Raw genomic sequence first — 12,687 nt, 5'->3', positions numbered from 1 at the left:
ACATGCTGCTACCACATGGAACGAGGAGGAAATGATTATATAAGTCCTTCAAGATGGTGGTGAAGAGGAGGAAGAGGAGGAGGAAGAGGAGAGAGTCTGTGCTGGCTGAGCACCAAGGTAGATCAAAGCAACCATCAGCATTCTGGTTCTCTGGTGTTCATAGGACAAAGTTAATCCTAAATGTGTACTTCTGAGGTCCACAAAAGCAATTCTGACACACCTGGAAAACACCGGACCCGCAGAAAGTTGACAGTTTTCTATGGTTTCCTTCACCTATAAAATGAAGTTTCATACAGTTAAACCTAACATGTACCAATAAACATTTGTCTCTATCCGCCCCTCCTACAGTCTGTCTGACAGGATGGGGTGCATATAATAAGCTTGTAGGATCCTGAGTTCATTAGCTCTCTCTGCCCAGGCAACGAGGAAGACAGATGTTTTCCAATCCCAAATTCCATCATCCATCTTTTGTCCCAAGGGTGCTATGAAAGCGGCAGGTTCATCCGAGATGCTCCTTTAAGAACCATTCAAAGCCACAGTGTTAGAGAAGAGACCACACTGGTTACAGAAGATGAAAGAAACCAACATGGATTGGTATGTTAGGGTGTGTCTCAGTGCCTCCGAGCTGCTTCCTGTCCTGCTCTTGTAATAAAGGGACTGGCTTACCTGGCATGGTGGTGCACCCTGTGATCCCAGGACCTCTAATAGGGGCCAGAAGGATCATGAGTGGAAGGCTAGCCTGTGGTACAAGGTGAGGCCCTGCTTTGAAAAATAAATACTAATGTGACCTTGTCCTGTCGTTACCTGACCACCATGAGATGAATACCTAGAACATGCCTGAGGTAAGTACCTAGAACATGCCTGAGGTGAGCACCTAGAACATGCCTGAGGTGAGCACCTAGAACACACCTGGGGTGAGTGCCTAGAACATGCCTGGGGTGAGTGCCTAGAACATGCCTGAGATGAGTGCCTAGAACATGCCTGAGGAACATGCCTGAGGTAAATACCTAGAACACACCCAAGGTGAGCACCTAGAACATGCCTGAGGTGAGTGCCTAGAACATGCCTGAGGAACATGCCTGAGGTAAATACCTAGAACACGCCTGAGGTGAGCACCTAGAACACACCTGGGGTGAGTGCCTAGAACATGCCTGAGGTGAGTGCCTAGAACATGCCTGGGGTGAGTGCCTAGAACATGCCTGGGGTGAGTACCTAGAACACGCCTGGGTTGAGTACCTAGAACACGCCTGAGGTGAGTACCTAGAACATGCCTGAGGTGAGTGCCTAGAACATGCCTGAGGTGAGTGCCTAGAACATGCCCGAGATGAGTGCCTAGAACATGCCTGAGGTGAGTACCTAGAATACACCTGAGGTGAGTGCCTAGAACATGCCTGGGGTGAGTGCCTAGAACATGCCCAGGGTGAGTGCCTAGAACATGCCTGAGGTGAGTGCCTAGAACATGCCTGAGGTGAGTGCCTAGAACACGCCTGGGGTGAGTACCTAGAACACTCCTATGGATAGAGGAGCAAATAGAGACATTCTGAAGATGCCTCAGGAACTAAGTGAAAGCAAATTCTCCCCCCTTTTGGCACTTTGTCCTTAGGTTTCTGTCGAAGCAACAGGAAAGTGACAATCACAGAAGCTAGTACAGAGAAGAAAGGCTGTTCCTGGAGCCACCTGACCGTGGGGCTCAGGGTTTGGAAAGGTTGGTAGAAAGACGTAGATAAGTCTACAGAAAACAGGCTGGAAGAAGCCCAAGCTGCTTTAAGCAGAGCTTGGTTCTGTGGGAGCTGTGAGGATGGTACCTACAGGAACACAGATGGGAAGGATCGTCGGGGATTCAGGGAGCGGGGTTCTCATGGGAATTAGATAAGAGGCCGTGCACACTAGGACCTGGGAACAAGACAAGCGCTTGTCTGGCTGAGTTTAAATGGCACAGACTAATCAGAGCATGGTGGCACGCACCTGTCACCTCAGCTCCTGGAAGGTTGAGACAAAAGGCTTCTTGGCTAATGGCAAGCCTGGGCTAGTTAGCCAGACCCTGTCTTTGAAATACTGGCTAAATAAACAACCAGTCAGTCAACCAACCAATCAAATAAAAGGCTTATTGATCTGGCAAAGGAAAATTTCAAGGCGCTCTAGCATTCAGGCAGTGCAGTGGCTATTGTTGGCTGGTTTACACAAGCTTACAGTGAGGACTTGGGAGAAAAATATAGAACAGAAACATATATATAAACTTCATATTTAGAAAAGGAGCATTTGAGAAATTGAGGCTAAGGAAGGCACTAAAAAATTTTAAACCATTAAAAAGAAGCCAAATACGGTTTTCCCAGTATAACAGAAACTATCAAAGTGCCTTGTCCACATCGTGAGGTTGGGACTTTACCCTTCTTGACCCCAAGAGGAAAAATGTTTTAACATCCCAGGAATTGCTGGGGCTCCACCTGTCCCCAGTTTTAAGAATGGAAAGGTTTTATCATGTCAAGAATTTCTGGAACTTGACTTCTCTCCGTCTCTAGCATGCGACAATAGCTCTTAGGTACTCAGCACGCAGGGCCACCAAGGGAGATGTTTCTATGTGCTCAGCCATCCAGGTCCTCAGATCCCGTGACAACTGTGTTCTAAGAAGCCTGAGTTGACGGCAGACCTTGACGTTATCCACAGGATACTGGCTGTGGAGAGATCCAGAATACAAGAGCTCTGGGGTCTCTATGCCCTCTACCACCATTTCAAAGCAAAGGCTGGGCCAGTCTGTGTGCGGCAAGCCCAGGCAGGATAGCCCATGTGCGGCAAGCCCAGGACTCCTGCAGGCAGGCAGCTAAAGATGTCAGAACATGGGACATTTGCTAGAGAAAGCTCTGGGTGGTCAGCAGAGGCAGCCCACACAAACAGGTCATGGAGACTTCAACCAGAAACAGCCAGACCTCGGATACCTACACTACAATCTGTCCTATGTCCAGGGTGCCAAAAATAGAACCACAACATTTAATGTATGTCCCTCTGGTCTTTAGTCTTGCTAGGGGTCATTCCTCCATTGGTATGCTCCTGTTTTCCCCCTTTGGAACAGAAAGGTTTTCTTTGTGCCATTACTGTTGAAAGCATGTAGCTCAACTTTTAAATTTAACAGAAGCTCATAGGTAAGACTTGGCTCTGCCACACGCATGGTGTTGTATACCTGTAGTCCTAGTACTTGGAGGGATGAGGCAGGAAGATTGTAGCTCAAGGCTAGCCTAGGCTACATACTGAGACCCTGTCCCAAGTAAGAAAAGCAAACAAAGACTTGGTCTGCAAATCCAAGAGAAAGCCTTGATTTTATACAGTGTTGAACTGTAAAAATAATGAAGACTCTTTGAGAGAGATGGGGTTCATTTGCTTCATGAGTCTTTGGGGGGGCAGAGATGGAGGCCATGGTTTAAGATACATTTGGATATCAAGTTGACCTACAGTGGACTGGGTTGGCCAGTCGTCTTTTTTTTTTCTTTAGTTTTTCGAGACAGGGTTTCTCTGTATAGCCCTGGCTGTCCTGGAACTCACTCTGTAGACCAGGCTGGCCTCGAACTCAGAAATCCGCCTGCCTCTGCCTCCCAAGTGCTGGAATTAAAGGCGTGCACCACCACTGCCCGGCTGCGTTGGTCAGTCTTGATTATCAAGTTAATTAGATTAGTGCAGAATACCCATGGGTGTGTCGGCGAGAGATACACCAAAGAACATTAATGAGTCCACTGAGATCAGCCCCGAGTTTGGGCAACACCAGTCCACAGAGTTGAAAAACTGCTGAGTTGCTTTTGTGCAGCAGCAGCTGCAGCATTGCTCATTTGTACCAGGGATGCATGAGAGCTGCAACCTCTCCATCTCCCCAGCAGCACCTGTTTCCTTTCCTCTTTCCATTATAGCCACCTGACAGTGACCATTGAATAATAGCTATCTTCAGCTTCTTAGACTTGATGGTATAATTCAAGGAGAAGATGGATGGCCTCTGCCCAGGAAGGTAAAGCCTATTTCTTTGCTTGGAAAACCAGCAGAAATAATAAAGGGAGAAGCAGAAAAAAGAAAAAAGAAAAAAAGAGAAAGAAAGAAAGAAAGAGAGAAAAAAAGGAAGGAAGGAAGGAAGGAAGGAAGGAAGGAAGGAAGGAAGGAAGGAAGGACAATTCAGACAGGAAAGGTTTGTGAGTGTCCAGCAGAGGGAAGGAGAAGGAAAAGTTACAAGGTGGGAAGCCATGACGTGTTCTATGTGTAAGAACAGCCAAGGACTCTCACAAAGAGAAGGGTTAAGCTGGAAATGGTGGTGTGCAGCTGTGATCCCAGCTCTCAGGAGTGGAGGCAGAGGCATTGCAAGTTCAGGATCAGTCTGGCCTATGTAGTGAGATACTGTTAAAAATAATAATTTTCAAACAGCTGAGTATGTTTTCTTTCTGAAAAATAATATTTGTCTCTCTTTGTTTCTGTCTCTGTCTGTCTCTGTCTGTCTGTCTCTGTCTCTGCCTGTGTGTCTGTGTCTCTCTGTCTATCTGTGTCTCTGTCTCTCTCTACCTCTGTGTGTGTGTGTGTGTGTGTGTGTGTGTATGTGTGTGTATGTGTGGACATGCACAGCTGGCATATGGGAGAGCGGAGTCAGAGGACAACTTGTGGGAGTTGGCTTTCTCATGTCACCATTTGGGTCCCAGAGATTGATCTCAGGCCACCAGGCTTGGAAGCAAGCGCTTTTACCCACTGAGCCATCTCACTGGCCTTTATTTCCTCTTCTTTTAAAAACAGACGCTATATAGAGTCTTATACAGATTTGGGGCAGACAAACACAGGGCAAGCTTAGCATTTCCAGGCTCCGCACATCTCTTTCCCAGGATTGCATTCGTCAACCTGGGACTCCTGCCAGCATCGAGGTGCGTGTACCCCTTACCCCAAACAATATACTATGTCCTCCTTTCTAGAAATGTTCAGCAACTCCTCCTTTGTTGTTGAGTTTCCATTCAAACATGTCCTAGACATAATCTGGAAACTAGAGGCAGGGAGCTAATCCAGTCTAAACTGGTTTGGGGTTCATCTATAGAAAGGCAATGGTGCCATCTGATTAAACATTTAGGGGAAAACTCCTTTAACGTCTATGCCTGTGCATGCTTGCGCATATGTGGTATTAATATCAGATGCATCATGGGAGTGGATATGCACCGTGAACAAAAGCTTACATAAATAACCCAAGCCTGTCAATCAAAACAGAAACCCACCCATACCCACTCTTGGTGACCAGTTCCTCCTCCTAGACCTCTTGAAGTTCCAACAGTAACCCAGAGCTCCTGAACACCACATCTGCTCTGTGCTTCCCCTTTGAATGAGATGTCTTGCGGCCTTGCTGGGGGCTTGTTCTCAACTCTTTGAATAAGACACCAAGAATATGGAGCCATCTGGTCAAAACAGGAACCCCTTTGGAACATTCCTCACAAGGTAATTCCAACACACTAAATTGGGCACAAACTATTTTAACTCTATCCCAGTATGAAATATCTATTCTTTGCTATTCATATAATACCGCTTGTGGAGGAACTTGGAAAAAATCATCAAAATGGTGTTTAAAAATAAGCTGTTAAGGATAAATTTGTATCTAAAAATATCTCTGGAGCGGCCCGTATTATGATTTTAATAAACACTTATTATATGAAAGGATGAATTAAACCTGAGTGATAAACAATTTATTCAATACTTTATACCCTCTCCTGGCTTTCAGAAGTTACAAGACACAAATGGATTCTACAGGCACTAGTGAAATGGAAGAGCGTGACCTGGGGCTAGCAAGTCAAGCTCAAATGGTAGCACGCTGAATCAGAGGTCGGTGAGATGGTTGTGTGCCATTGAGGAAATGCCTCTATGTGATCCAGCTGTAAGGCATGTTCTCAATTAGTTATCAGTGGGGGAGGATCCAGCCCATTGTGGGTGGTGCCATCCCTGGGCTGGTGGTCTTGGCTTCTATAAGAAAGCAAGCTGAGCAAGCCATGGGAAGCAAGACAGGAAGCAGCACCCTCCATGGCCTCTGCATCAGCTCCTGCCTCCTGCTTCCTGTCCTGTGTGAGTTCCTGTCCTGACTTCCTTTGGTGATGAACAGTGATTGGAAGTGTAAGCTGAGTAAACTCTTTCCTCCCCAACTTTCTTTCTGGTTATGTTATTTCTTTACAGCAATAGGAAACCTAACTAAGACAAAATCTCATGATATTACATAAGATCTGGATGTAACACCTTTCCAGGTCCTGAGAAACAAGGGACAGGTTTCCAACTGTTGATAGACATGTGAGCCAGGGGCAGCATGAATGCTCTAAGTGCTTGCTTTGGAAGTCAGAGTTGGCACCATGCCAAAAATCCTGCCAGGCCAACTGCAGGAAAGCTGGTCACCATGAGGTAGGGAAGCTGGTCAATGTGAGGTAGGAAGGCTGGTAACCATGAGGTAGGGAGGCTGGTCAGTGTGAGGTAGGAAGGCTGGTCACCGTGAGGTAGGAAGGCTGGTCACCATGAGGTAGGAAGGCTGGTCAACGTGAGGTAGGATACATTTCTTAAGTTCTCATTCTGTTCCTCCTCCACAGGAGACTCCTCAGAACACTTATTTTCACAGCCCTTGAACAAACACTCAGCAAGGCTCTGTTTTTCCTGATATTCTCCTGGATTCATTAGGCATAGGAATAGTAAATATGCCTAATCTATTTATTGTGGTTTAATAAGATTCCTTAGCAGGACCCCTTACTCATAGTAGGCTAGCTCAAGAGCTGTTTTCAGTTCTGAACAGTTCTATGTTTCTAGGCCTGTGGGCCATTTATCAACTTAACTCTCAAAAATTCAGGAATCTTGTCATCTGAGTCCAATGAGTCCCATCTGCCAATAGCCACGTTGCCAGGTGCATTGTGACACGGATATATACCATTCGGTCCAATGATTTTGAGTACAGCTCAGTGGGCATTGTGCAACTATTAATAGGCATAGATCTTCACCATTCCACAGAAAACTTATGTCGCTTAGTGTTTTCAAGATTCCCCCGCGTGGCCTTGAGTCTGTATTTAATCTGTTTGCTGCTGAGTCTGTTCCGTTATATACAATGTTTCCTTTGCCCATCAGTCAAGAGGCATTTGGGTGGTTTCTACATGTTGGCCTTTATGCATAATGTCGCTAAGCACATTTTAAAAGCTTTAGATGCACACAGGGTTTTTCCTCTGCCCTTAATTGTAATATACAGTACACAGATAAGTATCACATGCCATTTATGCCTGTGGAAAGCTGACTCCAAGGGCAAGATCTCAGATTTGTGTTTACCTTGTTTCTGAAGCCTTGTCCCAGGGCACATAGGCCTGCAGGAAGAAAGAAGAAAGCAAACAAGCTAATGGTGAACAGCCAGCTCTGAGGAGAACACTGGTCTTTCTGGAAACCCCTTGGTGGGACCTCCAGGAAAACAGCCCAGGCAGGGCTTCCGCGGCAGTTATGCTGGATGGCATGGCGGAAGCACCGACTTGACAATGTTTTACTGTGCTTTTGCTGCATCCGTGCGTCTGCTACCTGCTGGTTATCTTTCCTTCTGCTTGTTACAATGTTTTTTACATGATTTATTCATTCAGAACTGAAGTAGAGCTATCATGTCATTCTCCACACAGAGTGGTCATGCTTCATGAATTTCCCTGATTTCCCATTTTGTTTCTCCTTCCCACCCTACCCCACCCCCAACTTTGGGGCTAATTTAAATTTGAGAGCTATATCTTTCATTTTATTTGGTTGGTTGGTGGTTGGCTGGTTGGTTGGTTTTTCCAGACAGGGTTTCTCTGTGTAGCCCTGGCTGCACTGGAACTCACTCTGTAGACCAGGCTGGCCTCGAACTCACAGAGATCTGCCTGCTCTGCTTCCCAAGTGCTGGGATCAAGGGTGTGCACCAGCACACAGGGCAGCATAACTCGTCATAAGGAGAATTCTCATGTCCATCCATTATGTTAAAGGAACACACATGGGAGATGCGGGTGGGCGGAGACGAAAGAATCCCCGAAGCTCATAGGCCAGTTATCCTGTCACACACACAGGTGAACAAAAGACCTTGTCTCCAAAGTTAGAGAGTGAAGACTGGTACCCAAAGTGGTACCCAAGGTCATCCTCTGATCTCTACGCGTCTGTTATGACATACATCTACCATATCTACTCTTAGAAACACTCGCGCTCGCATATGCACACACATCACTGAATGTAAAAAAGGTATCTGCATCTTTATTTATCTCATTTCTGGGCTTTTTAAAACAAACAAACAAACAAACAAACAAGAACAAAATCTCTAGCTTCGCACTCCTCAGTCCTGAGAGGCTCTGTTGTCCTTCTTCGAGACGCTGTCTGCTCACTCAGTTTGTGACACTAGGGTAGAGTGAGATTCGAGTATTTTCCATGTTTAATTTAAAAAAGTATTGTTTTTTTTTGTAAAATCCATTACAAATCCCCATCTCATTGGTATATCCCGAAGAAATACTTAGACATGCCCTTTGACTATGAGGCCATTGAAAGAATGGACCCCAAGAAACTGGAATTTCATCAGGAATCTCACACAAGGCCTGAGCCCAGACAGACAGCGGCCTGCAGGAAATCCTTGCACCTTGTCTGATGGCCTTGACGAAGAGACTGGAATGAGACAGTACAGTGCATGGGAGCAGAACCTGACGGTAACCTCAAACTTCCCACATGTCTGGCCTCCTATTTCAGCCCAAACCTCACCAAAACCAAACTGAGGCAAAGACGGAGGTGGTCAGCACATCTCTTTGTCCCTCTTTCCAGTGCTGCATGTAGACTGACTCTCCGTGCCTGTTTGTGCGTACCAATGTTAATTTGATTCCTTTAAATGCCAATTGAAGAACAGTGGCTGAGCTTTGCTTGTGAAGGAAATATTTACATTTTTTTTAACCTAAGATTGATCCCTGGAATGTAACCTTTGTAATGCCACTTTGAAACCTTCCCCACCTTGTAAAAACTTTCTGTTTACACAACGACTGCATTCCCAAAACTCAGTGGCCAAGCGCAACCAACTCAATTGCCCATTTCTCCTTCATCTCCTTAGAGCTATTAAAAAAAAAAAAATGAAAAAAAAAAAAAAAAGCTAGTCAACTTTGAGAGGTTGTGAGATCAACTGCTGGCCAGAGAGGATACTGTATCACCCGCAGGTCAGGATGAAAATGTATCACTTCCCTGCTCAGGGTGCTTGCTTTAGGCACCCACCCTATTGCAAAGGCAGAAGCTGCCTCTCAGGCTCATTTTCACTTTATCCTCATCATTGTAGTTCACTGTCTGCTGCTGCATAAACACCGACCAAGCTGGGGAGGAAAGAGGATGTGACATCTTCCAGGTTACTGTCCACCATCAAAGGCAGGAGCTTGAAGCAGAAAGTGTGGAGGGGTGCTGCTAACTGGCTTGCTCAGCTTGCTTTCGTACACAACCAAGGACCCCTTGCCCACGGATGGCCTCGACAACAGTGGACTGGGCCCTCCCACATCGGCCAATTATCAAGAAGACAGCCCATAGACATGCACACAGGCCAATCTGATGGAGGCAACTCCTCAGCTGAGGGTCCCTCTTCCCAGTGACTCTAATTTGAGTCAAGTTGACCAAACCTAAACAGCACATTTACATTCTTTGCATGTAGGGTCCTTGGCACCCAGGTTTTATTTCTAACAATGTGGAGCATCACCCAAGGTTCTAATTCGGTCTGGGAGGAAGTAAAGAACTCTAACTTTGGGGAGGTACGTGCCGGGACTTTCTCGTGGTGGGTCTATGCTATAGGCAGTCAGTGCTTCCTAGATAAGTGATGATCCAGAGACAGGAAGTCTCCCAGCAATGTAGGGGAGGGCCCAAGCAAGCATGGTGACTAGGTGACTTTATGCACAGACTAGGGTAAGAAAAAGTCACGGGCTCCAGTGTGGTAGCACACATCTTTAATTGCAACACTTGGAAGGCAGAGGTAGGTAGATCTCAGTGAATTTGAAGCCAGCCAGGGCTACACAGAAAGACTTTTTCTCAATAAACCAAAAAAGGAAGGTGGAGGATGGGATAAGTTTGAGGATGAGAAGAAGGAGAAGAGGAGGAGGAAGAGGAGGAGGAGGAGGAGGAGGAAGAGGAGGAGGAGGAGGAGGAAGAGGAGGAGGAGGAGGAGGAAGAGGAGGAGGAGGAGGAGGAAAAGGAAGAGGAAAAAGAGAAAAAGGAAGAAGAGGAAGAACAAGAGGGAGGAGGAGAAGATGAAAAGAAGAATAGGAAGAAGAGGGAGGAGGAGATGTAAAGAAGAGTAGAAGGAAGAGGAAGAGGAAGAGGAAGAAGGTGTTCATGGGAATGACAATTACTGCCTTGTCTATTCCAGAAGCTGACAATGAATGAGATGCTCAACTGACAGAGACCCAATCCTCAGCTCTATGGGTGTCCTACTGCCTCATATGGGTCACCACCACCGGCTGTCTAGGTCTCTGGATCCAACCTGGGTCACCTCATATGGGTCACTACCACCGGCTGTCTAGGTCTCTGGATCCAACCTGGGTCACCTCATATGGGTCACCACCACCAGCTGTCTAGGTCTCTGGATCCAACCTAGGCTTTATACCAACATGCTTTTTGCCCTTGAGTGGAAGATCCTCAGGAAAGAAGCAACATAGGTGGACAGTTCTTTCCCCAGGGACATACTGACTCTCCCAACCCATTTGGAAAAGTTCTAGAACAACTGTTAGAAAGGATAGAATCCCCCTCTCCAATTCACTTCTTCCAATATGCAGATAATCTTTTATTGTTAGAGACCTCACAGAAAGAGCTTACTTGGGGGGCTGGAGAGATAGCTCAGTGGTTAAGAGCATTGACTGCTCTTCTGAAGGTCCTAAGTTCAAATCCCAGCAACCACATGGTGGCTCACAACCATCTGTAATAAGGTCTGATGCCCTCTCTTCTGGTGTGTCTGAAAACAGCTACAGTGTACTTACATATAATAAATAAATAAGTTTTTTTTTTTTAAAGAACTTGCTTAGACTACTTTTGCTCTCCTTAATTTTCTGAATCAATGATGTTTAAGTGTTGTAATTTGTTGAAAATGAAGATTATTGTTTGGGTCACTTAATCAGTGAAGGAAGGCGAGGATCAGGAGCTGAATTTGCATCCTCTGCAAGAAGGGTAAATGTTCTTAAACAGTGAGATACCTCTCGAGCCACTGGATAGACTTTTATGTCCTTAGAACTAAGGATTTCTATCTTAAGATATTAGAAAGCAAACCCAATTGTCGTCTCTTATGGCACCCAGAGGAGATCAGGGCTGCCCAGGATCTTTAGCAGGCTCCTATTTCAACCCCAGCATTACTGATACCTCCACTTGAAAAACCTTTTCTTATTTTTGGCTCTGAGATCTTATTTTAAAAAATTCATTATTGTATTTATTTACATCCCAAATGTTGCCCTTCTCGAGGCCTCCCCCTCCCAGAATTCTTTGCCTCATCTCCCATCCCCTTCACCTCTGAGAGTCCCCCCCTCACAGCATCCCCCCTTCCCTGGGGCATCAAGTCTCTACAGAATTGATTAGGCCCATCCACTCCCACTGAGGCTAGACTAAGCAGTTCGCCCTCTTGCTGCGTCTGTGCCTGGGGCCTTGGAGGAATATGGAAGACTTCACAAATTTGCGTGTCATCCTTGCAGGAGGGCCATGTTAATTTTCTCTATTTGTTCCAAATTTTAGTATATGTGCTGCCAAAGCGAGCATGACTCTGAGATCTTAATTCAGGAACATGGGGTGGAGGAAAGGCAGCCTATAACTTTCCTGTCTAAACTCCTAGACCCTGTCCTGAGAAGATGGCCTGAAAATATCCAGTCAGTGGCAGCCATCAGCTCGTTAACCAAAGAAAACAGAAATTTGACTTTTGGGGTTCCCTGAAAATTAGTGTCCCCTACCAAGTTAGTGTTATCTTCAACCAGAGGGCAGAAAAATGGCAGCTGTCTGCAGAGTTCTCAGATATGATGTTGTCCTTGTAGAAAAGATGACCTGATCTTTTACAGCCAAAAGTTCCCTCAGTCCTGGTGAATTCTCTGTAGGGAGGGATCACCTTGGAACATTACTGCTTAAACCTTCTAGGACATCAGACCGTAGTCCAGCCTCATCTTGGAGAAGTTCAGTCCCAGGAAAGATTCCAACTCTTCATAACTGGATCCTCCTGAGTAATAAAGGGAAAGAGTCATAATGGCCACCTTATGACAGATGGAGACTTAGTCGTCTGTGAGTCGTGGAAATTGCCTAATAATTGATCAGCACAACTGTGAATCATTCACTCTTCACCAAGCCCTAAAACACCTGGGAAAAAAGGAACAATCTATCTGACTTTAAATACACCTTTAGAGTGGTTCACATGTTTGGAAAAAATCTGGGAAGAGTATAGTCTCACTGGTAGCAAAGGCTAGGACTTGGTGAACAAGGAGATAATCAATGATCCTATCTTGTCCCCAGGTTATCCTTTTTCACATCTGGCCCTTCCTCCTCCCCCATACCAGTAAATGTTCCCAAGCATTTTAGGAATGACCCCCACTTAGGTGACAATCACTATACTTAAAGTCTTAAAATAGACCTGAGCCAGGGTATGGAGACAAACGTTTGGCTGAATGGGTAACACATTGCCTTCACTCGCTCAGCAAAGCAAGTGTTGTGCACGTGAGCATGGAGACCTGAGGCTAGCATAGT

At 45.8% G+C, this 12,687-nt stretch overlaps 1 non-coding gene across 1 annotated transcript; it reads right to left on the bottom strand.

Moving 5' to 3' along the window:
• Positions 1-11,611: 11,611 nt before the first annotated feature.
• On the bottom strand, positions 11,612-11,718 carry LOC116083117. Its single transcript, XR_004115588.1, has one exon. It is a non-coding gene; the product is annotated as a U6 spliceosomal RNA (small nuclear RNA).
• Positions 11,719-12,687: the final 969 nt, after the last annotated feature.

Source organism: Mastomys coucha, unplaced genomic scaffold (genome assembly GCF_008632895.1).
Source record: "Mastomys coucha isolate ucsf_1 unplaced genomic scaffold, UCSF_Mcou_1 pScaffold11, whole genome shotgun sequence".
In the NCBI taxonomy this organism is placed as follows: domain Eukaryota; kingdom Metazoa; phylum Chordata; class Mammalia; order Rodentia; family Muridae; genus Mastomys; species Mastomys coucha.
Note: the sequence above shows the minus strand (reverse complement) of the source record. Positions and strands in the feature narration are given on the sequence as shown.